The following is a 26,337-nucleotide window of genomic DNA, read 5'->3' on the forward strand; positions in this document are numbered from 1 at the left end:
GGGGTTCTCGTGAAGGCACTGTAAGAGGAGCCTGCGATGCAGCATCTGGGGGTTCTTGTGAAGGCACTGTAAGACTCGATGATGGATACTATCAGTAAGGATCCTAGGGTGCAGCATCTGGGGGTTCTTGTGAAGGCACTGTAAGACTCAATGATGATGGATACCATCAGTAAGGATCCTACAGTGCAGCATCTGGGGGTTCTTGTGAAGGCACTGTAAGACTCAATGATGATGGATACTATCAGTAAGGATCCTACGATGCAGCACCTGGGGGTTCTTGTGAAGGCACTGTAAGAGGATCCTACGATGCAGCATCTGGGGGTTCTTGTGAAGGCACTGTAAGACTCAATGATGATGGATACTATCAGTAAGGATCCTACGGTGCAGCATCTGGGGGTTCTCGTGAAGGCACTGTAAGACTCAATGATGATGGATACTATCAGTAAGGATCCTACAGTGCAGCATCTGGGGGTTCTCGTGAAGGCACTGTAAGACTCAATGATGATGGATACTATCAGTAAGGATCCTATGGTGCAGCACCTGGGGGTTCTTGTGAAGGCACTGTAAGACTCAATGATGATGGATACTATCAGTAAGGATCCTACAGTGCAGCATCTGGGGGTTCTCGTGAAGGCACTGTAAGACTCAATGATGATGGATACTATCAGTAAGGATCCTACAGTGCAGCATCTGGGGGTTCTCGTGAAGGCACTGTAAGACTCAATGATGATGGATTCTATCAGTAAGGATCCTACGGTGCAGCATCTGGGGGTTCTTGTGAAGGCACTGTAAGACTCAATGATGATGGATACTATCAGTAAGTATCCTATAATGCAGCATCTGGGGGTTCTTGTGAAGGCACTGTAAGACTCGATGATGATGGATACTATCAGTAAGGATCCTACGATGCAGCACCTGGGGGTTCTTGTGAAGGCACTGTAAGAGGATCCTACGGTGCAGCATCTGGGGGTTCTCGTGAAGGCACTGTAAGACTCAATGATGATGGATACTATCAGTAAGGATCCTACGGTGCAGCATCTGGGGGTTCTCGTGAAGGCACTGTAAGAGGATCCTACGATGCAGCATCTGGGGGTTCTTGTGAAGGCACAGTAAGACTCAATGATGATTGATACTATCAGTAAGGATCCTACGGTGCAGCATCTGGGGGTTCTCGTGAAGGCACTGTAAGAGGATCCTACAATGCAGCATCTGGGGGTTCTTGTGAAGGCACTGTAAGACTCAATGATGATGGATACTATCAGTAAGGATCCTATGGTGCAGCATCTGGGGGTTCTTGTGAAGGCACTGTAAGACTCAATGATGATGGATTCTATCAGTAAGGATCCTACGATGCAGCATCTGGGGGTTCTTGTGAAGGCACTGTAAGACTCGATGATGATGGATACTATCAGTAAGGATCCTACGGTGCAGCATCTGGGGGTTCTCATGAAGGCACTGTAAGACTCAATGATGATGGATTCTATCAGTAAGGATCCTACGATGCAGCATCTGGGGGTTCTTGTGAAGGCACTGTAAGACTCGATGATGTATACTATCAGTAAGGATCCTACGGTGCAGCATGTGGGGGTTCTTGTGAAGGCACTGTAAGAGGATCCTACGGTGCAGCATCTGGGGGTTCTTGTGAAGGCACTGTAAAACTCAATGATGATGGATACACCCTGGATACGTCGGAGCTCCTTTCGATGAAGGTATGGATGCCACTGACGGCGGTCTCACTGCTGGCAGAATACTTGTCATCGGCGATGTTGCTTTCATCGATGGAGACAGGGAGGAATTAGGTGATGGAGGAGTCGTCCATTTCATTGTTGTCATTGTCAATTTGGGTGCAGACAAGCACGTAGATGAAACAATTTTGGATTTCTTTGGAGGCAACTCAAAATCTAGTGACCGTGACCTTTTCAACTTGTGAGCATGCTTCGTAGGAGCCTAAGTTGCCTTCTCTGTGGTTGAAGGTGGCTGACTAGAAGTCTGGGCTTTAAGAGCAGGGCCATAGGTTCCTTAGCCGCTATTGTAGTCAATGACTTCTCTGAGGCTGATGCTCGCTTCAATCTTTGTTTTTCTACACCAGAAGAAGACATGTCCACTTTTTCCTACAAGGCCTTAATGGTTATCCATCTCTGGAATGGGGAACCAAAAAAAGCTTGGCAAAAAAGCTCAAACCAGCCCCCCTCTTTCCTCTGTTCGTTCTAGCTCTCTTTTATCAATTCATTCTATCTCCTTCTCTCTCTCACTCTATCTTAAAGCCCCGGATGCTTGGTGCTATTAACCTCAGGGAGGCGGGGAAAGTGACAGAGGCTCCAGCAGCGTCCCTGAGCTTTCAAAAACGGCAATGGCTCCAGCCCACTGGGAAAATGCCCGACTGAATAAAAGCCCCGTCCAGGCCTGCTTCAGTGTCTGTGCTGAACGCTAGACAAATGGCACATTTGTTCAGATTACACCCAGGTTGCAAACAGTGGATATGTGTTTTGTATTTAGGTCATACATATATAGCAAAATGATTACTTAGCAGTAAGAGTAGTTTTGCCGCTTGAAGAATTTTCTGGATTCACATGCTGTGCATTATTCTGCCATCTAGTGGTGGGGTCCAGAATAGTCCTGTTTTTTTCTCTTTTTTTCTTGTTTTTGGGCACTGTCGACCACCATTTGGTGCCAGGTACGTCCCCTGTGTGACATCAGACTGCGCGCCCTGGAGGTCGTTGCGCGTGGTAGCCATCTTTGGATTCTTTTTTCAGTTTGTGTTCTTAGTTAGAAGTCCTGTCAATGGTTGTCTAGATAATTACTATAAATCTCTTTCCCCACCTGTTTGTTTTCCTCGCAGGGGAGGTCGGGTAGGTCGCATGTGAATCCAGAAAATTCTTCGAGCTGTAAAACTACGCCTACTGGTAAGTAACCTTTTAGTTTTGCAGTGTGAAACCTTTTCTGGAGTCACATGCTGTGCATCAGATTACCTAGCGGATTCTCCAACCTTGGGGAGGCTGTGGTAAGAGGAAGACTTTGCGAACAGGTGTTGGAGTACTTTCTGTCCTATTTGTGCTTCCTTATTCATTTGTATGCCCACGCAGAAATGCTTTGTGAACGTGTGGTGATGCCCATGTAGCTGCTGCACATATAGTGTCTATAGGCACATTGGCCATAAATGCCAGGGTTGATCCATTCTTTCTTGTGGAGTGAGCTATTGGCTGGGTTGTTATTTCCTTATTAGCGGTGGCATAGCAAATTTGGATAGCTTGGACTATCCATCTTGAGATTATAGCCTTTGTGATAGGCGATCCTGTGTCGGTGTGTGCGTAGGCCACAAACAACAGCTTGGATTTTCGTGTCAGTTCTGTTCTTTGTAAGTAGTAAAGTAGTGCTCTTCTTACATCCAGGGTATGGAGGCTTCTTTCTCCCTTAGTCTTTTGGGTTTTTGAAGATGATCGGGAGGAGGATGTTGTGGTCTAAGTGGTATTTGAATACCACTTTTGGCAGGAACTGTGGGTTTGCTTTTAAAAATTACCATGTCCTTGTGTATTTGCATGTATGGTTCATGTATGGTTAATGCTTATAACTCGCTTACTCGCCGTAAGGATGTTATGGCAATGAGAAAGGCTGTCTTTAAGGCGATGTGCTTGAGTTCTGCCTTATGCATGGACTCAAAGAGTTTTGTCATTAGTTGTGTGAGCACTGTATTTAGACTCCACATGGGCACTGGTGCTGTTCTAGGGGGAGCAATTATTTTTGATCCTTCTAGGAATAGTTTTATGACAGGCCTTGTGAAGAAGCTTTTGCATGCTCTTCCCTCATAGTTGCTAAGATAGCAGCGAGGTGCACCTTTATGCTTGAGTAGTTGATGTGGCTGTCCAGTAGATGAGTTAGATAGATGATCCTTGTTTCTTGTGTGGTGATTGAATTTATGTGGTTATTAGCTGTGCACCAGGAGGTGTATTGCTTCCATCTTGCTGCATAGCATTTTCTTGTAGTTTGCTTTCTTGCTTCCTTTAGGATTTCCATTGTTCGTTGAGGCAGGTTGAGGTGGCCAAACTCTTTGTATTCAGGTGCCAGGCCGCTAGTTGCAGCGTCTTTCGCTCCGGGTGGAAGATCTGGCCCTGTTGCATTGTCAATAGGTCCTTGTATGTTTTGATCTTGATCATCCTTCCCCTGGACAGTTCTAACAGGGGAAGGGCACCATGTCTGTCTTGGCCATTGCACAGGGAAATGAGAATTAGGTTTGTTGCTGGTTGTCTTGTCCTTTCTAGCACTCTTTGGATTAGGAGGAAAAGCGACTGCAAATGTCCCTGACCAGTTTAGTGACAGGTCACTCTCTCTTGACAGATGTTGTGGAAATCTCAAGGCAAAGAAGAACAATAGTTACTTACCTGTAATCTGTGGTTCTCCAGTATTGGTGTCTTTCATAGATTCACATGCCTGAATCATTCCCCGTCGTCGGAGTGGGAGTCCCACGGTACATAGAAAAGCAATAATTATGCATATAACAACCAAAAACCCCTGGTAACCTGAACCAGGAATTAAAGTAGCCTAAGCTACCGGGAAAAAACTTCCACATCTATGACTATCACAGTCATTATATCCAGTCCAAACTGCAGCCAAACAGGCGACAGCACCCACCAGAATGTTCTCCTCAGAGGCTCAGGCTCTCAGATTTTCTCGCGCAGGAGTGAAGTAATACATAACAGCCTAAAACGCCTCTGAGGGGAGGTGGGCGGGTTGCATGTGAATCTATGAAAGACAACCATACTGGAGATCCACAGATTACAGGTAAGTAACTATTGTTCTTCTCCAGTATTTGGGGTGTCTTTCATAGATTTACATGCCTGAATCAGAATAGATAGCAGTACGTAACCTTATGCTCATAAGACGCTGTTTTGTATCATAGACCTTATACATTATGAAACAGTATAACCACAGAGAAATAAATGTGAGTTTCAACATCTGGAAAATAATTTCAAGACAGAAATAGCATGGAAAAAACGTCTTATAAAAGCATAGTGGAGGAGGGAGAACAGAGGCTCACCTTATTTGAAAAGATTGCGTAGAACAGCTTGTCCGACTGATGCATCCACATCACTTGCAGCTTCCAAACAGTAATGTTTGGTAAAAGTATGTCTGCTGGACCATGTTGCAGCTTTACAGATCTGATGAAGAGGCACACCGGCGAAAAGCGCTGTAGATGAAGAGATCGCTCTCGTAGAGTGTGCTCTTGGGGTCGCTTGCAATGGTCTTCCAGCTTGATCATGGCATAAACAAATTGCAGCAGAGATCCAACGAGCTATGGTTGGCTTTGATACTGAATGGCCTTGGCGCGGTTTACCATATGCTACAAAGAGTTGGTCCGATTTGCGTATTGATGCTGTCCGCTGTAAATAAAACTTCAGACATCTCGCAAGGCCCTTTCTGCAGCTGTTAGCGGATTTGGGAAGAATGTTTTCAAAATTATAGGTTCATTAAGATGGAAATCCGTCTGAACCTTTGGCATAAATTTTGGATTAGTGCGCAGCACTACAGATTCAGATGAGAATTACAGAAAGGGTGGAAGAACAGTGAACGCTTGGAGGTCACTAACTCTTCTGGTTGATGTTAAGGCCAGCAATAAGGAAACCTTCAAAGAGAGGAACTTTAGATCCACCTTGTGAATGGGCTCGAAAGGATGCCGCATTAGTTGTGAAAGCACTATATTAAGGTGCCAAGAAGGAGGTGGACGCCAAATAGGAGGGAACATCCGAAATAACCCCTTAAAAAATTGTTGGATGACTCTATTGGAATAAAGAGAGTTGACACCATCCTGCCGAAACCTTGAAATTGCCGCCAAGAACACCTTCAGAGTAGAATGTGAAAGACCGGACCTTGCCAACTGTAGAAAGAAAGGCAGAATTTGCTCTGGTCTTGCATGGATAGGATGAAGATTAGCAGATTGACACCACATGCAAAATCTTTTCCACTTTAATTTATAGGTTTTTACAGTAGCGGGTGCTCGAGCATTGGCCAAAACCTCTTGATAGTCTGGAGGGATATCTAGGTGTGCAAATTCAAGGTGTTGAGGAGCCATGCCGCTAATCTCAGCGATGTTGGGTCCGGATGATAAATTTGACCGTTCTGAAGGGTCAGAAGCTGTGGAATTGGTCGAAACTGTATGGGCTCGGCCTCCGAGAGGAGGAGAAGTTCCGTAAACCAGTACTGGCGGGGCCATCTGGGAGCAATTAAGATCATGCGGCAAGGCTGTTGTTTGATCTTGCGCAAAACCCGTGGAACCAACGGAATCGGTGGAAAAGCGTAGGCATAAATTTGCGACCAATTCATCGAAAAGGCATTTCCCAGCGATCTTTTGTGGGGAACCCAACTTGCAAAGAATTGGCATTTGCGGTTCTGGCTGGTTGCAAAGAGGTCGAGATCGGTATGCCCCCATTTCTGAAACACTCCGTCCAGGGATGGTTGGTGTAGTTCCCATTCGTGATTCGACGTTGTGGTTCTGCTGAGGGAATCCGCCAGAACATTGGTGATTCCCGGGACGTGAATGGCTTTGATGCTGATCTTGTGACGGATCGCCCAATCCCAAATCTCCTGCGCTTGCTGAGATAGTAGGGCTGACCTCGTCCCGCCTTGTTTGTTCAAGTAATGCAATGTCGTATTGTCTGTTCTTACTAGTACGCATGCTCCTCTGATGACGGCTTGGAAGGATTTTAAAGCCAAGAATATGGCTCGCAGCTCTAAGAGGTTGATATGCCACTTTCTTTGTTCTAGAGTCCACCTGCCATTGACTGTCATTCCTTGAAGGTGCGCTCCCCAACCCTCGAGGGATGCATCTGTGGTGATGGTGAAATCCGGCATTTCGACCAGAAATGGACAACCCTCCTTCAAGTGCTTCATCTGACCCCACCACTGAAAGGCGTCCCGCATTCTTGCGGTGATGTGAATCATATCCTCGAATGACCCTGTGATCTGAAGCCATTGCAGATTGAGCTCCTCTTGCAACGGCCTCATTCTGTACCGGCAGTTGGGAATGAGATGAATGCAAGAAGAAATCATTCCTAGGAAGGATTTGTACACACGGACTGAAACGCACTTTTTTGATAGTAGTGAGCACGCGAGGTTGCGTGTCTTGATCTGCCTTTCTTTTGACACAAAGGCCTTGGACAGATTTGTGTCCAGTGTTGCTCCTAGGAACGTTCTTCTTTGGGAAGGAGTTAGATGTGATTTCTCTAGATTTGTGGAAAGACCCAGGGACTGAAAGAGTAAGAGGCATTTTTGAACATGCTCGGATGCTACCTTGGCGGAACTCGCCTTGATAAGGCAGTCGTCCAGATACGGGAACATTTGAATTCCGTGCAGACGGAGATGTGCAGTCACTGGCGCCATGACCTTTGTGAATACTCTGGGCGCAGAACGGAGTCCAAATGGGAGGACTCTGAAATGAAAATCCCTGCCAGCCACTCTGAACCGTAGAAATTTTCTGTGCCTGGGTAGGATTGGTACATGAAAATAAGCGTCCTGTAGGTCGAGGGTGGCCATGTAATCCCCCATCGAAAGCAACTGTAGAATTTCTTGGAGCGTTAACATCCGGAAAGACATTTTCTTTAAAAATTTGTTGAGAGCGCGAAGATCGAGAATTAGACGCCACTCTCCTGACTTTTTCCGGATGAGGAAAAACCTTGAATAAAAGCCCGTTCCTTTCTGCAGTAGAGGGACTTTTTCGATTGCTCCCTTTTGAACCATCAGATTTATTTGGGAAAAAAGCTCCTTGAGATGAGCAGGGGGTGGACCTTTGGGAGGAGAATTTGGCGGAATTTTTGTGAATTCCAGAGCATGGCCTCTGGATACTATATCCAATACCCACTTGTCTGTCGTAATCTTGGACCAATTTGAATAAAAGTGGGATATTTGACCTCCAATTTTTGTACGGGGCAACAGTAGAGATGGTGGCAGGTGGCAGACCTCATTGTTTCTTACTGGACTCTCGTCCACGAAAGGATTGTTTCCTACGAGACTGTGAGTACGGTTGACTTTGTTGTCCGTAATATTGTTGGCGATAATTGTTAGATCTTTGGCCAGGCTGGGAGGTTTGAAAGGAACGCTGCTGACTATATCCCCTGCTAGAAAATGATCCACGTCCTCTGGCACCACGGAAGGAAGACTTCCGGAATTGCAGGCTACCCAGAGACCTCGCCGTCTCCGTATCCTTCTTAATCGCCTGTAGTTCTTCATCCACATGTGGACCAAATAAAGACTCACCATCAAATGGCATGTCTATGATCTTTGACTGCACCTCCTGACGAAAAGTCGTTGACTTTAGCCAACCCTGCCTCCTTAACACTGCAGCTCCTGCCAACTGCCTGAACCCAGTAGATGCCACATCCACTGCTGCATCAATGATCTCTGCCGATGCATACTCCCCTTTCTGCAAGATCTTTAAGGCCTCGGATTTTGAAGGCTTCGGTAACATATCGATGAAAGGCGAGATGTCGGACCACATCTGGCGATCGTATCTCCCCAATGTAGCCAGGAAGTTTGCAGCTCGAACTGTGGTTGCTGCCATCGTGGAAGAACAATTGTTACTTACCTGTAAACAGGTGGTTCTCCAGTATTGGTGTCTTTCATAGATTCACATGCTTGAATATTCCCCGTCGTCGGAGTGGGAGTCCCACGGTAAATAATATAGCAATATATACAGTCATAATATATATATACATAAGTAATCATATAAAACAGAGATATAAGTAAGTGATAAACATCAAGAATGTCCCTATATAAAATCTCCATAGAGATACATGGAAAGAGAAAAAAGACATTCGAAGTCTATCTCTGTCATTATGTTAGTCCGAACTACGGCCAATCAGGCGTCAGCTCCTCTCCAGAACCTTCTCCTCAGAGCTCCTCACCTCAGATTTTCGTAGCACCAAAGTGACTTTTAGAGTGTATGAGGAGAAGAGAGCCTCTGAAGGGAGGAGGGAGGGTCGCATGTGAATCTATGAAAGACACCAATACTGGAGAACCACCTGTTTACAGGTAAGTAACAATTGTTCATCTCCAGTATTGGGGTATCTTTCATAGATTCACATGCTTGAATATAGAATAGCTAGCAGTAACAATCATCATTGTTTCCATGATCACACAGCTTCGAAATTGTAATGACAATCAATCTTCTTATGCATATGACAGTACTGAATAACTGTAACAGTATAAATACATTATTATGTCAATTATAAATGGAAACAATATGGAGGAGGGAAGGAAGAGGCTCATCTTATTTAAAAAGATTGCGAAGCACTGCCTGCCCAACTGCAGCATCCTCCTCGTTTAAAGTTGTCAAGCAATAGTGTCTTGTAAACGTGTGTCTGCTCGACCACGTAGCTGCTCTGCAGATCTGATGCAAAGGCACTCCAGCAAATAAAGCAGTTGAGGAAGACATTGCTCTGGTGGAGTGAGCCCTCACTGGTGACTGCAATGGCTTGTTTGCCTTTTGATGGCAGAAGACGATGGCAGCTGAAACTCAACGTGCAATAGTTGGTTTCGTCTCTGGACGACCCTTGTGAAAGCGTCCATAAGCTATGAATAGTTGATCAGTCTTTCGTAAAGCAGCCGTTCTGCTGATGTAGAATGTTAAACATCGTTTCACATCCAGGGAATGTAATCTCTGCTCCGCAGGAGTTTGCGGATTAGCAAAGAAAGTTCTTAAAATCACTGGTTCGTTAATATGAAAGTCTGAAGGCACCTTCGGCAAGAAAGTTGGATTTGTACGCAATACTACAGAATCTGGTTTGAACTGTAGGAAAAAGGTGGATTTATTGTAAATGTATGAATGTCACGGACGCGACGTGAAGACGTTAGCGCCCGAAGAAGAGCCACCTTCCATGTTAGATACTTCAACTCGACCTTGTGAGTCGGTTCGTACGGTGGTCTCATTAGTTGAGCCAATACGATGTTCAGATGCCACAATGGAGGAGGGCGTCTAACAGGAGGAAATTTGCAAAATAACCCCTAGAAGAATTGATGGATAATTCTTGAAGAACAAAGGGAAGTTGAACCATCCTGACGGAAACGGGAAATTGCCGCCAGAAAAAAACCCTAAAGGTTGCATGAGAGAATCCGGAGTTAGCTAAATGCAAGAAGAACGGTAACAATTGTTCTGGTGTGGAGTGAAACGGGTGCACCCCATTAGATGTACACCAGTGGAGAACCTTTTCCACTTTAATTTGTACGTTTTCACCGTAGAAGGAGCCCTCGCCTGAGCCAAAATGTCTCTACAGTCCTGTGGAATGTCTAAATGGGCAAATTCACAGTGCTCAGGTTCCAAGCTGATAAGCTCAGTGAGGAGGGATTCGGATGACAAATTTTCCCCTTGTCCATCGTGAGTAGATCTGCACGAGGATGTAGAAGGATTGGTTCGCATTGAGACAGTAGGAGTACTTCTGAGAACCATGCCTGCCGAGGCCAACGGGGGGCTATAGAAGTAGATGGCAAGGTTGCCTCCGCATCTTCCACAGAAACTCGAGGTATGAGTGGGATTGGGGGAAGAAAAAACGTAGTCAAACAGATTGTACCAGTTCATCAAAAAGGCATTGCCCAGAGATCCTTTGTGGGGATGCCAGCTTGCGTAATCTCGGCATTTCCGGTTCTCTAGTGTGGCAAAGAGATCCAGCTGTGGGCGACCCCATCGTTGAAATATCCTCTCTAGAGTTGGTTGATGCAACTCCCATTCGTGGGTCGATGAGGAGGACCTGCTCAGGGAATCCGCCAGGATATTGGACACCCCCGGTCGATGAACTGCTGCAATCGTGATGCGATGGTTGACAGACCAATCCCAAATCGACTGAGCTAGTCGAGACAGTTTCGGAGATTTTGTTCCGCCCTGCTTGTTTATATAGTGCATGCAGGTTGTATTGTCTGTCTGTATCAGGACTGATTCTCCTTGGATTAAAGGATGAAAAGCTTTGAGAGCCAGAAATATATAGCCATGAGTTCCAACCTGTTGAAGTGCCAGGTTCTTTGACATATTGACCATTTTCCTTTTATTGATAAATCCTCCAAATGAGCACCCCATCCTTCCAGAGAGGCGTCTGTTATTGTCATGTCTGGTACCATTGTCAGAAAAGAAATGCCTTCCGTTAGATTTAACGGTTGTGTCCACCACTTTAGCGCCAACCTCATCCGATCTGTGACGTTTACAACATCGTTTAAAGAACCTGTAACCTGGCGTTATTGGACATCCAGTTCTCCTTGGATGGGGCGTGTCTGTAATCTGTAATGAGGGATCAATGCAATGCATGATGACGCCATTTTCAGAAATGACTTCAATATTCTTACAGAAACGGATCTTTTTGATCTGATAAGGGTTACCAGTCAGAGAATTTTTTGAAGACGGTCTTGGGAGAGAAGTGCCCTTGCTGACACTGTGTCTAAAGTTGCTCCCAGAAAATCCGTGCGATGAGAAGGCTGTAGATGGGACTTTGTGGTATTTATGGAGAGCCCTAAGGCGCAAAAAACACCTCCTGGCCAAGATGTGTGTGTTGTAGAAGTTGAACTTTCGATTGTGATTTTAGGAGATAGTCGTCCAGATATGGAAAGATCTGAACACCCTGGAAACGTAGGACGCTACCACAGGGGCTAGCACCCTTGTAAACACTCGAGGGGCCGAGCGTAGTCCGAATGGTAATACTTTGAACTGGAAAATCCTCTCGACCCACTCGAAAATGAAGAAATTTCCGATGTTGTCGTAGTATGGAGATATGTAAATATGCATCTTGGAGATCAATCGTTTCCATGAAATCTCCTTGTGAAAATAATCGCAAGATCTCTACAAGCGTTCGCCTACGAAAAGATTGTTTCTTTAGATACCTGCTGAGAGCCCTCAGATCTAGAATGGGCTTCCATTCCCCCTTCCTTTTGGTGATAAGGAAGAATCGGGAATAAATCCTTTCCCTCTTTTGAGATCTTGGTACTACTCCTATGGCTCCCTTGTGTTATAGAAGTTGAACTTGTTGTAACAGTTCTTTGATATGAGCCGGTGGTAGTCCGGTAGGTGGTGTGGGTGGAGGGAATTCGATGAACTCCAAAGTGTGACCTCTTTCTATAATTTCCAAAACCCAACGGTTCCTTGTATGGAGGACCATTGAAAATAGCACCGATAGATTCGAACTCCAATTTTCTGGGACTGATACAAGTCATGTCTCTTAGGAGTGGAACCCTTGTAAGAGGATTTTCCTCTGTAAGTCTTGGAAGACTGCTGTCGAGAAGTTTGCTGTTGGTTAGAGGAATATCGGTTTGAACCCTGGTATAAGGTCGATATCGATTGTTTCCTCTTCGAAAATTAGAGGTGCCGCGTCCGCGTGCAACCCGAAAGGGCTGTTTTCGAAATTGCAATGTGCCCAGAGAGCGAGCAGTGTCTGCATCTTTCTTTATCGATTGGAGAGCTTCATCCACATGATCTCCGAATAAAGCCTCTTCGTCATATGCCATGGTCTTTGACGGTTCCGGCAGTTGCTCAACTAGTGTTGACATATCCGCCCATACAGGACGGTCCTAACGACCCAGGATGGCTAAAGCATTAGCCGTTCTCACCATGGTGGAAGCCATCGAAGAGAATTTTCACCCTATGGCATCCAAACGACATCCACCACGATCAGGTGGTGCAGTGATCGTAGATGCAGGGTTTCTAGCCCGGCGTTGCGCTGCCTGTGTGACTACAGAATCTGGCTTCGCTTGACCAGTGAGGCACGCTGGTGCTCCTAATGGTGATTTTCCAATCTAGGCACCCGTGCCGGAAGACTATTTGAGGCCTTCATAATCTTTTTGCCTTCCTCCCAAATAAATTCGATTATAGGGATTGTATGTGTTTGTTTAACAGGCTGATTTTTGAAATCGTACAGGAAATAATCCTTCGTTAATTTGAACTTTTGTGCTGTCCTATCCCTTAACTGGTGGAACTTGCATATCAACAGGTGGTGAGTCACCAGGTAGCACCGGAGAGGGAGATGGTGTTTGGGCATGATAGTTATCCGACTCCGCCATACCATCATCATCATCATCAGCATCGCCACCATCATCGAGAATCTCACCATCCTCCCTGTCCTGAGGAATTTCTTCTTCTTCTTCAGTATCATGAGGAGGTACTGTCCGAGTTGAAGAATGTCTCAGCGGTACTGTAGGTATTACCACAGAAAGTATCGGAGCCGGTACCGGTTCCGATATAGTTGTTGGCACCACTGGAGTAAGCGGAACCACAGACACTTGTGGTGATGAAGGAAAAACCTCAGATTATAGTCGTCATCATCACTATTATCTTCCTGGCATCTTATTACTAAATCTAAGGGACTGTGTGCCGTCCCAACCGATTCAGCTAAGCCTTCTTCTGAATCTTGATCTGAGTCAGTGGTAAAACAATGGTGAAGGAAGGCGGGAATCCTCCACCGATATAACCTCACCTGACATATCTTGTCAAGTACTCGGTGGTAATGGTAATAAAGGAACAGCAGCAAAGGACGAAGTAGTCGCTGTATATGTGGAAGAGATTTGGATTTTTAATGACCTCTGTGCAGAAGTCGTCTTTTTTAAACCCTTATTTTCACCGATGAGATTGCAGTCGACGGGCTCTGAGGCATAGAAGGCTATTGAAGACATCTTCGTAGACGGAACCGTCGAAAGAATCATTGCCGACAGAACCATCGTCGACGGAACCATCGTCGACGGAGTCACCGTCGACAGAGCCATCGTCGACGGAATCATCGTCGACGGAGCCATCGTCGACGGAATCATCGTCGACGGAGCCATCGTCGACGGAGCCATCGTCGACGGAATCATCGTCGACGGAGTCATCGTCGACGGAGCCATCGTCGACGGAGCCATCGTCGACGGAGCCATCGTCGACGGAGCCATCGTCGACGGAGCCATCGTCGACGGAGCCATCGTCGACGGAGCCATCGTCGACGGAGGCAACGTCGACGGAGCCAACGTCGACGGAGCCATCGTTGAAAACCTCACTAGCCTGAGAACTATGTCTCGTGGGCGACACAGCAGTATTCAATGAAGAAGAAGTGGCAGATGTCATAGTCAGAGACATTTTCTTCTTTTTAAGGAAAGGAGCAGGTAACTCCTGTACACTACTGCGTTTTGAGGCTGTGTGGGAACGGCCAGAAGTAAAGTTTTCTACCTCAGAAAATTACTTCATCTTTATCCTTAAGTCTCTGGAGCCACAACAAGAGACGGCCTTCCCTGTCTTTCAGAGTTTTTGTAGAAAATTCTACAGAATTTACATTCACCCACTTCATGGTTAGGGTAAAGACAGTAAATACACTTACTGTGTGGATCTTCTGAGAATAACGTAGCTTTCCACAAAAGAACAAGGTCTAAACAAAGACTTCTTACTTGAAGTCATCCTGAAGAGAAAAAACTGAGCAGAGCTCAGGGAGACTCCCTTTCACACGACGTGTGGTAGAAAATCTGAGGTGAGGAGCTCTGAGGAGAAGGTTCTGGAGAGGAGCTGACGCCTGATTGGCCGTTGTTCGGACTCACATAATGACAGAGATAGACTACGAATGTCTTTTTTCTCTTTCCATGTATCTCTATGGAGATTTTATATAGGGACATTCTTGATGTTTATCACTTACTTATATCTCTGTTTTATATGATTACTTATGTATATGTATATGTATATATATATATATATATATATATATATATATTATGACTGTATATATTGCTATATTATTTACCGTGGGACTCCCACTCCGACGACGGGGAATATTCAAGCATGTGAATCTATGAAAGACACCCCAATACTGGAGAAACCTTCTTTCCTATTGCATCCAATCTCCTGCCGCCTTTGTCAGGTGGAGCGGATATGGGCAATGATGGGTTCCTAGCTGTAGGAGAGTAGGGTCTGCTTTCTATGTTCACCCCCACTTTTTGCTTTTGCTCCACTGGTTTTCGACTTAGATGTGGCTATGGGCCTGCTAATCAGACCCACAGCCCAGCTGTTCTCTCTCTAAACTGATACTATGTACTTTAAGTGCATAACCCAATTGGATAGGATCACCTTATTGGCCCCTGTACAGTGTACCTTAGGTACCCAGGGCATAGGTGTACCCTAGGCCTACCAGGGGCTGCAGCATGTATTATGCCACCCCTGGCCTGGCCTTCCATTATGACACAACTGGCTGATCACTCAGCTGGGCCAAGGTTGTGTAATCACCCCTTGCTTAGGTGTAGTATACATATACCTACCTTATATATAGACACATGTGTACCTATCAGCCACTCCTATGGCAGGCCTTAACAATCCTGGAGGCAGAGTGCTTGGTAACATGTGAGATGGTGCTCTAGCATGAGCTGAGCCTGTCTGCAGCTTTCGGAACCAAGTCCTTATAGCTGTTCTATGATATAGCCTACCATATACTCTTAAAGTGCCTTATAATCTTAAACGGTTATGGTAACTATGGTTTGGCTTTATCAAAACATGTCGTGTAAGGTGTAACACTTTGGAATAATACCCCCATACCATTTCTGGTGATGAGGATATTATTCCTCCCTTCTAGAGGGAGAGACATGTTAAAATCCTACTTTGCTGTTTAACTCTAACCAAAGCCTCAGCATCACAAAATGGATGCTGCTGCCACAGACACAAGTCTGACCTCCTGCTGCTGGGAGTGATCCCAGCCAGGGAGGCCTGGACAATAGGTTTCCTGCTTGGGGAGGTGCTAGCACCTCCCCAGACAGCCTTTAGTGTATTGGGGCAGGGTGGGCTGAAAGGAATGAGACATGCCTGGGGCACACAAGGTGTTCCTTGCATAGTCCAGTTCAAACCGGCGCTGGGGCACTCCAGCCCCAGCTCTGGCGCGAAACTGGACAAAGGGAAGTGGGTGTAACCACCCCCTCCCAGGTCCCACCCATAAGGCGTGACCTAGCAGGTATCCCAGCCCCCCAGATTAGTATAAGAGTGGGAGTTGGGCCTCAAGACTTTAGATTATCCTGAACCTGCAAAACTGAACAGAAACTCTGGACCTTCGACATTCGACGAAAGAAGAAGACTGAAGAATCTCCCTTGTAGCCAAGGAGTGGCTACCCTGTGCAAACAGGCACCATCAAGAGACTACCCTTTGCTTTGCCCACGTTCTACGAGGAACCGACTGCAGAGCCCGACCAGAGCCTTGACTTCCAGACTTCTCCGACCCTGATCCACATCCACAGCAAAGCTGAGATCCGTGGAGGCGACGAGCGACGTGGGACCGGCTACCTGGGAAAAGTGGCTAGTAACTTAAAGCGCAGCTTCTGAGGTACCCTCGAAGTTGTGCACCGGGGATTGAGAAGCCCCAACCCCAAGCACCATCTGCACCGAAGATCAGCCCCCCACACTCCACGAGTCCTGCGTGGGGCCCTTCTGCATTTTCCTGCTTGCCGCGTCTGTCCGGTTGCTTGCCCGCTGGCTAGTGGCCTTTGTGACGACGCACCCTGAAATCTTCTGCGCTGGTTTGGCTCCTCCAGACTGGCTCCCGCTTCTCTGCAAAGAAGAAGCACCCCAGACCTTCCTGGTCTGCACCAGAAGCAAGTCCTCCGTTCTTCGTGGGTTCCGCTTGCCAAGGCTTGGTGAGTCCTAGTCCATCTTCGACGCCGCCGACAGCAAGAGCCTTCGTGGGACAGCTCGCCTCCTGGTCCTGGTCGTCCTCGACGCTTCCTGGTCCTCCTGGCTGCAGCGACAAGCTTCACCTTCACCTGCAAATCTTCACGACATCGCCTGGTTCCTTCCTGGTTCCACGTGGTCACTGGCTAGTGACCTTGACTCTGTCCCTTCTGCTTGCAGGTTTCTTCTCTTCTTGATCCCAGCCTTGGGATCCACCGGACACTCTTCACTGACTGCCTGTCAGCATCTTTCTTCAGGCATCCATAGGAGTCGACGACGAAAACGACGCATCTTCACCCCTATGCACCCGCAGCCTGTGGGCTAGGTAACTTGGGTACTCCGGTGCTCATCGGGATAGTGACTATCCTAGTGTCTAGTTTTCTAGTCTCAACTTCCTAGCTACTCCGGAAGTGTCCTAAATCTACCGTTCTCTAAACTGTACTATTGCTATTGACTTTTACGCATTACGCGTGAGTGTTTCCACTCTGCACACGAATCCCGTGGGCCTCCCACTTCCTAACTAACGCTAGTGTAGTGTAGCCCCAGCGATTCCCTAGGCCTAGGCCTATTCTATTTCCGTGACAGTGGTTCTTATACCACTTACTTAGTATATGGTTTGCGTGGCCCCTAGGGCCTAACTGTATTACTTACCTGTGTGACTTAATGTATGCTTAAATAAGACTGTGTTGTACTTACCTCTAATCTCATAAAGAGTGCTGAGGGTTTGACTAGAATAAATACACTTTATTTTATATATATATCTGTTGTGGTGTCCTTTCATTTGGTATTCAAGGGATTATATATGGTATCACAGCTGGCTTCACATGCCATTCAGAGTTTAGCCTAAGACTGCTCTTGTCCATGCTACCACTAGGATAGCTGGTCTATAAGGTTGACTTTACAACCAATCACCATAAGGGTATTTGGACTGATATAAGGTGTACACTAGAACTAGTGACATCATACATCAGGCCAACTTCTCACAATCCATTTGTCTGTTGTTATTTTTCTCCATTCTTGGAGGAAAAATCTGAGTCTGCCGCCCACCGGTGTTGCATGCTCGTAGGCGTATGGTTCGTGTAACCCTCTTTTGTTGGTTCCTTTGTGCTCTACCCTTGGAGGGATGTTGTGGGTGAGCACTCTCCTCCGTGCGAAGTCACTTTGAGGCGGGTTGGTCTACCCCTCTTCTTCTTTGGCCTCGTCCGTTTCCCCTACTGCGAAAGGACTGGCCCCGAGGCTGGTACTGCCAGTTCTGTTTCTGCTGCCCCTGTTGCCCGTGACCCTCGCCTTGCTGGAATGTTTGATGTGACGTTCCCGGGTGATTTCCTCCCCTTCCGTAAGGTCTCCGTGTCGGGGTACCTCTTCTCATCCCTCTGAATTGCAGGGCCCCCATGGACCTCGCCGTCACATTCTCTTTTTTGAGTTGGGTGAGTTTCTCATCGACTGGTGCCCCGAACAGCGTTTCTCCGTTGAAAGGGGAGTTCAGGATGTTTTTCTGTACCTCTTGCTTGAATCCTGAAATTCTGAGCCAGGCCTGTCTCCTTTCAGTGATTCCTATTGCCACCAGTCTGCTTGATGTCTCTGCCCCGTCCAACGCTGTTTTAAGGCATGAATTTGCTATATTCTTCCCCTCTTCCACTAGATGCGAAGCTCTTTGTTGGTATTGCTCGGGGAGATGCTTGATTAGGTCTCCCATTTCGTCCCAATGTTGGTACTGGTGCCTGTTCAGTAGTGCATTGGAGTTCGCCATGCGCCAGTGCATTGCCGCGCTTCTCTCTATTTTCCTGCCAGTGAGGTCCATCCTTCTGCTCTCCTTGTCAGGAGGTGGCCCAGAGGTTGCCGGAACATTGGCCCTCTTTCTGGCTGTAGATGCGATAATGGAGTCTGCTGTGACAGATCCCTTGATGTATGGAGTGTCCTGAGAGGAATGCTTATATTTTTTCTCTGTTCTGGGTGTGATGGATCTGCATGTTGCAGGGTCCTTGAACGCCTCCTTCCCCTGGTTCATGACACTCTGAAGCATGGGGAGGAACTGGCTCCTAGTTTGGATGGGGAGCAGTGTTTTGAGTAAAAAGTCCGCTTTCGGTTTTTCCTCCTCTAGTTTCACGCCAAAAGCTGCAGCCGCGCTTTTTACGACCATGTTGTACGCCCCAAAATCATCTGGCGGCGAAGGCCTCGAAGGATAAGTCTCCACGGGCTCTTTTGGATTTTCGGCGTCGAGGTCCTGCCATTCCAGGTCTTGCGTCGTCGACGGCGCCGAGCCATAGTTCGATTGCTGTTCCTCCTCTTCTTCTCCCTCATAGTAGAGGTCATCTTCCTCTTCTTCGGGAGTTTTCGACTGCTCTTCGGCGTCAAACTCGTCCTGGTCTTCGACCTCGATAACCGTCGATGGTTTCGTTGGGATTGTAAATTTCGTCATCCTTTGAAGGATGCTCTCCATTTCCGCCTCGAGCCTTCTCTTTTTCTTCTCTATTTCGGAGGCATGTTCGGCGTCGAGCGTTGGCCTTTTCGACGGTTGCTTGCGTCGGCGCGACCTTGTCCTTCGTCGTCGAACGACCAACCTCGTGGGCCTTTTTCGACGAACTTTGTTTTTCGGCGGCCTTCGGCACCTGGGAGTCCTTCTCGAAGGATCTGCTGGGCCTTTCGTCCTTGGATCCACTAGCGGTCGTCGAAATTTTCGGCGCCGGTGTTCCTTTCGAGGACTTAGACTCTGTTTTTCGAGAGTCAGACTCTGGTTTTCGGGTCCCTTTCGGGGTTTTTGTGCTCGACGTCTCTCCTACCTTGTCAGACGTCTTCTTATCGGTCTCTGCGACCGTGAAGTCATCAGGTCCCTCGGCGACGTTGTCTTCATCGTCGGTGGAGAGGCCCAGGTCGTACAGAGACGGGGCCTTACCCCTGCCTTCCATGTTGTAGTTGGCTCTCCTCTGCCTCTCTCTCACCCAGAGTGTCTTCGGTGTGAAGGCGGAGCAGGCGTTGCAGTCTTTGCTCTCGTGGTCGACTGGCAGGCAAAGGTTGCAGACCGGATGTTGGTCCTTCTGCGTGTACTTGTGGTGGCAGTTACGGCAGAATTTAAAAGGTGTTTTGTCCATTCCTGCGCTCAGTGTCCCTGAGTGCGCATTCTCCGTTGGACGTCGAAGATCTCGAGGTTCTCCTCCTTCTTCGTCGTCCCGGCTCGATGTTCTTTCTGTCTGTAGTCTCCTTTAATTTTCCTCCGATGAAACTCGTGCTCTTCTTTCTTCGTTAAAAAACTCTGGAGCGTCTCGGTGACGATCCAGACCCAACAGCGGAAAAAAGAATCTGAAGATGGCGCCCCAAGGTGGGACTTCCGCAGGAAGCATGCCGACGTCAAGAGAAGTACACCAAATGGTGGGACGTCGGCGCCCACCTGGGCTACAAAAAAAAAGACAAAAGAAAGACTACGATTCCGGACCCAACCACCAGACCGCGGAATAATGCACAGCATAGTGAATCCAGAAAAATTCACGCTGCAAAACCTCCTGTTTTGGTACTAATTCTATTGCTTTTTTTTGCAGTAGTTCCTTTATTTCCAAAATTATCTGTATGAGTTCATGTTTTAGGAAACTTGTAGTTTTTGGTGGGTTTTCCGGTGGTGTCTGTTAGTTCTATGCAATACCCGTATTTCACCAGATTTAATATCTAATTTTCTGTTGTGATTTTTTGCCACAGTTTGAAGAATTTGTGATATGCTTCCCCCCACTGATGTTTGATGTGGGTCCTTTTGTATTTGGGAGTCAATTGAGCCATTTCCTCTAGAGGGCTGGCCTCTGCCCCTGCCTCTTCCTCGAAAGGGCTGCTTGGGTTGTTGTTGCCAACCTTGGTATCCTGATTGTTGGCCTGTTTGTTGCCCTTTCCCTTGGCCTAGTTGCTGTTGTCACATTTGCTGTTCTTGGCTAAATGCACCTCTTCCTGTGGGTTTTCTGTTGTTGAACCCACCTCTTTTGAAGGTACTGCTTTGCTGCAGGGCTCCCATCACTCTGGCTGTTTTATTGTCCTTCTTGATTTGTTGGAGGGATTTGTCTACCTCCTTCCCAAATAGTGCGTCCCCTATGAAAGGCCTGTTGATGATGGAGATTTGTACCTCCTGTTTGAACCCTGAGATCCTAAACCAAGCATGTCTTCTTAGGGTGGTGCCTGTGCACATTTGCCTGCTGGCAGTGTCTTCTAGTGCAGATTTAAGGCATGTGTCTGCCTTCTTGGACAATAGATCTTCCTCTTTTTTTTGTCCTCCTCAGGGAACTTGTTGATGTGCTCCTCTAGGTCGTCCCACTGCTGGTGTCCGTATCTGTTCAGGAGGGCGTTAGAGTTAGCAATGTGACATTGTGTCGCTGCTTCTTTTTCCATCTTTCTTTCCACCATATCCATTCTCTTGCTTTCTTTTCCTGGTGGGACTCCAGTGTTAGAGAGTGCAATAGCTCTTCTTCTGGCTGTGGTGACGATGATGGAGTCAGGCACAGGGTTGCCCTGAATATATTTAGGTTCCTTGGAGGAGGCCTTGTACTTTTTCTCGACCCTTGGTGTCACCCCTTGTTTGAGGCTGGTTCCTTAAAAGCTTCATTGCCCTAGTCTAGGATGCTTGATAGCACTGGCAAGTAATGTGTTCCCTTGTTGGCAGGGGCCAGTGTTTCCAGCAGGAAACAAGTGTCTCCTATTTCCTCTTCAAGGGGTACCCCGAAAGTGTCTGTTGCCCTTTTAACTAGCTGGTTGTAGAAGGCTATATCATCTGGTGGTGATGCCTTTGACGGATAGCAGCATATCTCCTCATCTGGACTTTCGGTGTCGGTCATTCCATGTGTCCTCGAAATTGTCGGAGGCTTCTAACTCTTCTGGAGCGTCTCCGTAGTCCTCGGGATCTTCTTCATGAGGTTCAGGGGTTTGAGGGGATTTGAAGATGTTCTCCTCTTCTCCTTCGGCGTCTTCTGCTTCTTCGTCGTCTACATTTCCGGTTTAGTGACTGGGGCTTTCGGTATCCATAAGTCATTAAGTGACGTGTCGAACTCCAATTTCTTCTGGAGGAGCGACGCCATCTCAAGTCGTTTTCTCTTCTTCTCGACCTAGAGTGTTCTCTAGGCGTCGGACGCCGGAAACTTTCTTTTATTGCTCAAGCTTGTGTCCTGCGACGGTGTCGCGCTTTTCTTCGGGGGTTTGTGTTCGACCCCCGTTTTCAACATCTTATGCATTCTCCCTCTTCGGTATCCCTTGGTAGGGTTCCGTGCGGTTCTTTAGATCGTAGCTGACCTTTGATCGCCTTTTTACTCTGCATTGGGCTGCCTTGGGTTGCGCCTTACCTTTGTGGCCTTTCGGATCGACGGATGTGTATGGTGTTTACCTTATTTGTCTTCTTCCCTGTGTCGCTCACCTTCTTGTGGGTGGGTGGTTTCTCGGAATCTCCTTCCAAAAGTTTGATGTCCAATCCCTCCTGCATCGACTCTGCGGGCATTCCCTGGTCCTCGTCGTCACTTGAAATGCCCAGGTCCTTAAGAGAAGTCTTCTTTGATGTTTGAGACATGGTGGCGTAGTGGCCCTATCTCTGTTTTAACTAGTCCTGAGTCTTTTTGTCAGGAACGTCGCACAGGCCTTGCAGTCCTTGCCCTTATGGTCCTTTGGTAGGCAGAGGTTGCACACGTCGTGTGGATCACGTTGTGCAAACCTGTGGTGGCACTCAGGGCAGAACTTAAAAGGGGTATTTTCCATGGCCCCTACCTTGCCATTTGTCGAACTTCGAGGTCTTCCGTGTTGGTCCCGGAGTCCTGTTCTTATCTTCGGTTGCGTCTTCGATGTAATTCTCTGGAACCTTTTCCGGCTTTTTCTTCTTTTTTTCCGGGATATCCTGAAAAAAACTTTGGAGCTTCCCGTCTTGCTTCCGGACCCAACGGCGGAAAAAAGATTCTGAAAATGGCTACCACGCGCAACGACCTCCAGGGCACCATCTGACGTCACACAGGGAACGTACCTGGCACCAAATGGTGGTCGACAGAGCCCAAAAACAAGGGGAAAAAAAACCAAACAAGGACTATTCTGGACCCAACCACTAGATAGCGGAATAATGCACAGCATGCGAATCCAGAAAAGGATTCATGCTACAAAACTTCCTTTTGTCACATAACTACAGACCTTGAAGAAAGGCCTTTTCTCAGGTGCCTCAGCAATAATACACTTCGGGTGGTAATTAGACATGCTGCAGAAAATCTGGCAGTTCGAAGTCTTTAGAGTTGTAGAGTTCTTGGCTCTGTCACCTGATTGGTCAAAATTCAGTTCATATAATGAGGTTGATTGACTGAATGGAGTTCACCCCTGCTGTAATTTTATAGAGCGTGTATGTGAGTTGCCTACCGAGGGTTTTCAACAGGACAACAGAAGAATAATTCAAGCGAACAAGTTACTTACCTTCGGTAACGATATATCTGTAAGAAACATAGGTTAGTTATAGATTCCTTCCCTTATAATTACCCCCAGGTATCAGACTGGATCCGGAAAGTTTTTCATCAGCAGTACCTCTGCACGTCGGAAGGTGGCGTCAGTCGGCTCCGCGTTCGTCGTTGAAGAGCGCTTTGGACATCCCCATAAAAGCCAGTCGATCTCATCCAGGCGTAGTGACGAAGGGCTACCGCAGTGGAAATCGTCCTGCCTCGAGAGTTGGCGGTATCCAGCCCACAGCAGATGGTAAACTTTTCTGCATCCCTCCCTGCGGCAACGGCTTGGTAGAGGACGACCCGGGCCTCCTCCGGACACTGAGGCAACACTTGCGCAACCGTATTCCACACAGAATGGAAATAACAGCCGAATAGAGATGCGGTGTTTACTGACCGCAGTCCCAAGCTGGCGGAAAACCTTCTTCCCAAGATGATCCAGCCTCTTGGATTCCCTATCTGGTGGTGCATTAGGGAATGCGCTCTTGGGAGTAGAAGCTTTGACCACCAAGCTCTCCAGGGTGGGGTGTTGGGAGAGGAAAGTGGGGTTGCCCGGGGCCGGTCGGTGGTGTCGGGGCCTGGGCCTGGACTAAGTGCCCAAAAGGATGTCGGTCAGGGCCTCATTGAACGGCAGCAGGGGCTCCGAAGAACTCGCTGCCGGCTGAAGCACCTCTGTCAGCTCGAGGTTGAGAGCCTCAGCCGCCATACGCAACACCACTGCGTAAGACGCTCCCTCCTCCGTAGCCACAGTGGGAGGAGACAACATGCCAAGGTCTGGGGAGGTATCCAGACCACTGGCATTCCCCAGGTCCTCTCTCCAGTCCTGTTCGTACTCCAACTGGTCTGACAAAGGGTCCCCAGACACCTTCCAGTCTTCCTCACCCTCCTCTGGCTGACAGGTTGGCTGAAAATGGCCAGGGTGGAACACAGGGGCAAAAGTACCCATCAGTGCCGGCCGACGCCGGTCCGGCTCCGTGTTCACGTCGGGTTGGCAGCATCGGTGGAGGTGTCCCAAGGTCGACTGGTGCAGATCCGTATCCAGGCGTGGATCCATGGGGGCCCTGCAGTACAGGGGCTGGAGCTGCCGGCAGGGAAGGCCTAGGGCCCCCAAACGAGTCTGCAGGGCCCGAAAGCACGCCGCAGTCGGGCTGCCTAAAGATGGCATGCATGGCTTCGTAAAACTGAAAGTTGGGCAGGGGTCGCTCCAGGTCCCGGAAAGGGAGGGAAACTCCGAGTTGGGCCTTCAGGCTCCACACGCGGAGCTGCAGGAGTGGCACCGCCCGCATCCCTCGTCGCGTCAGTCGAAGAGCGTCGATCCTTCTTCTTGTACTTCGACTTACCCGACCTCGAGTGCAAAAACTTCGATGACTTGGACGAGTGGTGATGGCTCTGCGACCGGTCCCTCAACCTCCCTCACGACTGGGACCTCGAACGGCACGGGGCCGACTGCCGGCGCTCTAGAAGCTTTCAGGACTGCTCCCGCAAAGACTTTGGAGCCATGTTCTGCCAGGCGGAGCACGACTTGGGGGTCGTGGTTGCGCTCCAGGCAACAGAGGCACACGCGGTGCGGATCCATCACTGACCTCATTCGGGAACAGGAACCGCAGGACTTGAAACCGGGCATCCCTACGTGCACCAGGAGTCGGAAAACTCGAAAAGACATTGACAAAAGTCACTCAAAAAGTTCAGTCAAAAAGTGACTGGAGGTACTGCTCTCTCCGGATCTGCGCCGGCTGACACGGAAAAAAAAGAACTGACGTCAGCATGCGAGGGTGGCGTCTAAGTAGCTATCGCAACGTCATCCTGGTGACCTAAACGCCAACGACGGACGCGGAGCAGACCGACGCCACCTTCCGGCGCGCAGAGGTACTGCTGATGAAAAACTTTCTGGATCCAGTCTGACACCGGGGGGTAATTGTAAGGTAAGGAATCTATAACTAACTGTTTCTTTAAGATATGTGAATCTATGAAAGATCAATTCAATGTTGGTGCGCAAGCACTTCTTAACTACCACTTTTCAACAGCGGTGATCTGATAAAATTCAAGAACCGTGGCCCTCTTTAAATTTGCTGTACTATTATTTAAATCCTTCACATGCGCTGTCTACTTACTTGATCCTAACCCTGATGGCTGGGTTCCGATCACACCAACTGAAACCTCAAGCCAGCTCAATGTTAACAGGACTAGTTCCTGCAGTAGGTCACCTGTGACAGTAAAGGGTGAATGAGGAGACACTGGTAGACCACTAAGGGAACATTGGCCCTGGAGAGGGACAGCATGTACAAGTCTGACTAGCCAAAAGCAAAGCCCTTCTTTAAAGACCACAGTAGGTTAACAACACAGAGTGGCATCTAAGCACTGGTATAGAAGCAGTAAATGGGGCAGAGTAACTTAATGAAAGGGCAGCATTGTAAGGGCACTTCAGCATAAGGGAGTCAGGAAGAGGTGCAGCATTGTTATCAGAGCCTGAGGCCAAATGAAATTCAGAAAAAAACTAATAAAAAGGGAGGACTGATGCAAAAGCAGAGATTATTTCATAAATCATAATTTGGATCAAGAGTTCTACAAAAGCTGGGCGGATGCAGCACAGAAAGGACTGGACTGTGGCACAATTCACAGTGAGGAGAACATAGACTAAGGCGACCAGACATATAATGGTAAAAGGTGACAATGCAAAAACGGGGACGCGGGGGTGTGAGACAATTCAAATCTAAAAGGAAGACCAACATAGACAAGGAAAAACCGGTCCATGCAACTGAGAGAACACAGAAACAATTCACCAAGGGTGATCCGGCAAATAGTGTAGAGCAGGCCATGCATCATAAAACAATATATGTGACAATTCATGCCATCGTGGAACGAACGAAAACACACACACGCGCGCGCGCACGTCAGGTGGCTTGTAGCACATTGAGAAGGACGACATCCAAGGTAGAAAACCAAAATTCAAGGGATGTTGCACAGAGCGCATGGGGTAGGGGTATGGTTGACATTGAGGAGGAAGAGGCCTACGGAATAACAGCAAAGGCTGTATAGCAAAGAGAACGCAAGGGCTGTGGCACACACGACAGTGCAGGATTACACCCATAGAGAACAAGAAAAGCGGATTCATGTGGCACAGAAAAGACAATGACTAGCATGAGCCACGCTGAAGCAGAGGAGATGTACAGGATACAAAGAAGCGGGTGCAACACACACAACAAAGTAGTTATGGCATAAATCACAAAAGCCAGCCTATGCAGCAAATAAAAACCACAGGGACTGTGGTATGGTTCACATCCATGG

At 47.8% G+C, this 26,337-nt stretch overlaps 1 protein-coding gene across 4 annotated transcripts in view; it reads right to left on the reverse strand.

The window, feature by feature from the left end:
* Positions 1-26,337, reverse strand: part of CIZ1 (CDKN1A interacting zinc finger protein 1) — a 1,193,645-nt gene that overhangs the window by 77,294 nt on the left and 1,090,014 nt on the right. The gene's annotated exons all lie outside the window — the stretch shown is intronic.

This window comes from Triturus cristatus, chromosome 1_2 (genome assembly GCF_964204655.1).
Source record: "Triturus cristatus chromosome 1_2, aTriCri1.1, whole genome shotgun sequence".
NCBI classification, from domain to species: domain Eukaryota; kingdom Metazoa; phylum Chordata; class Amphibia; order Caudata; family Salamandridae; genus Triturus; species Triturus cristatus.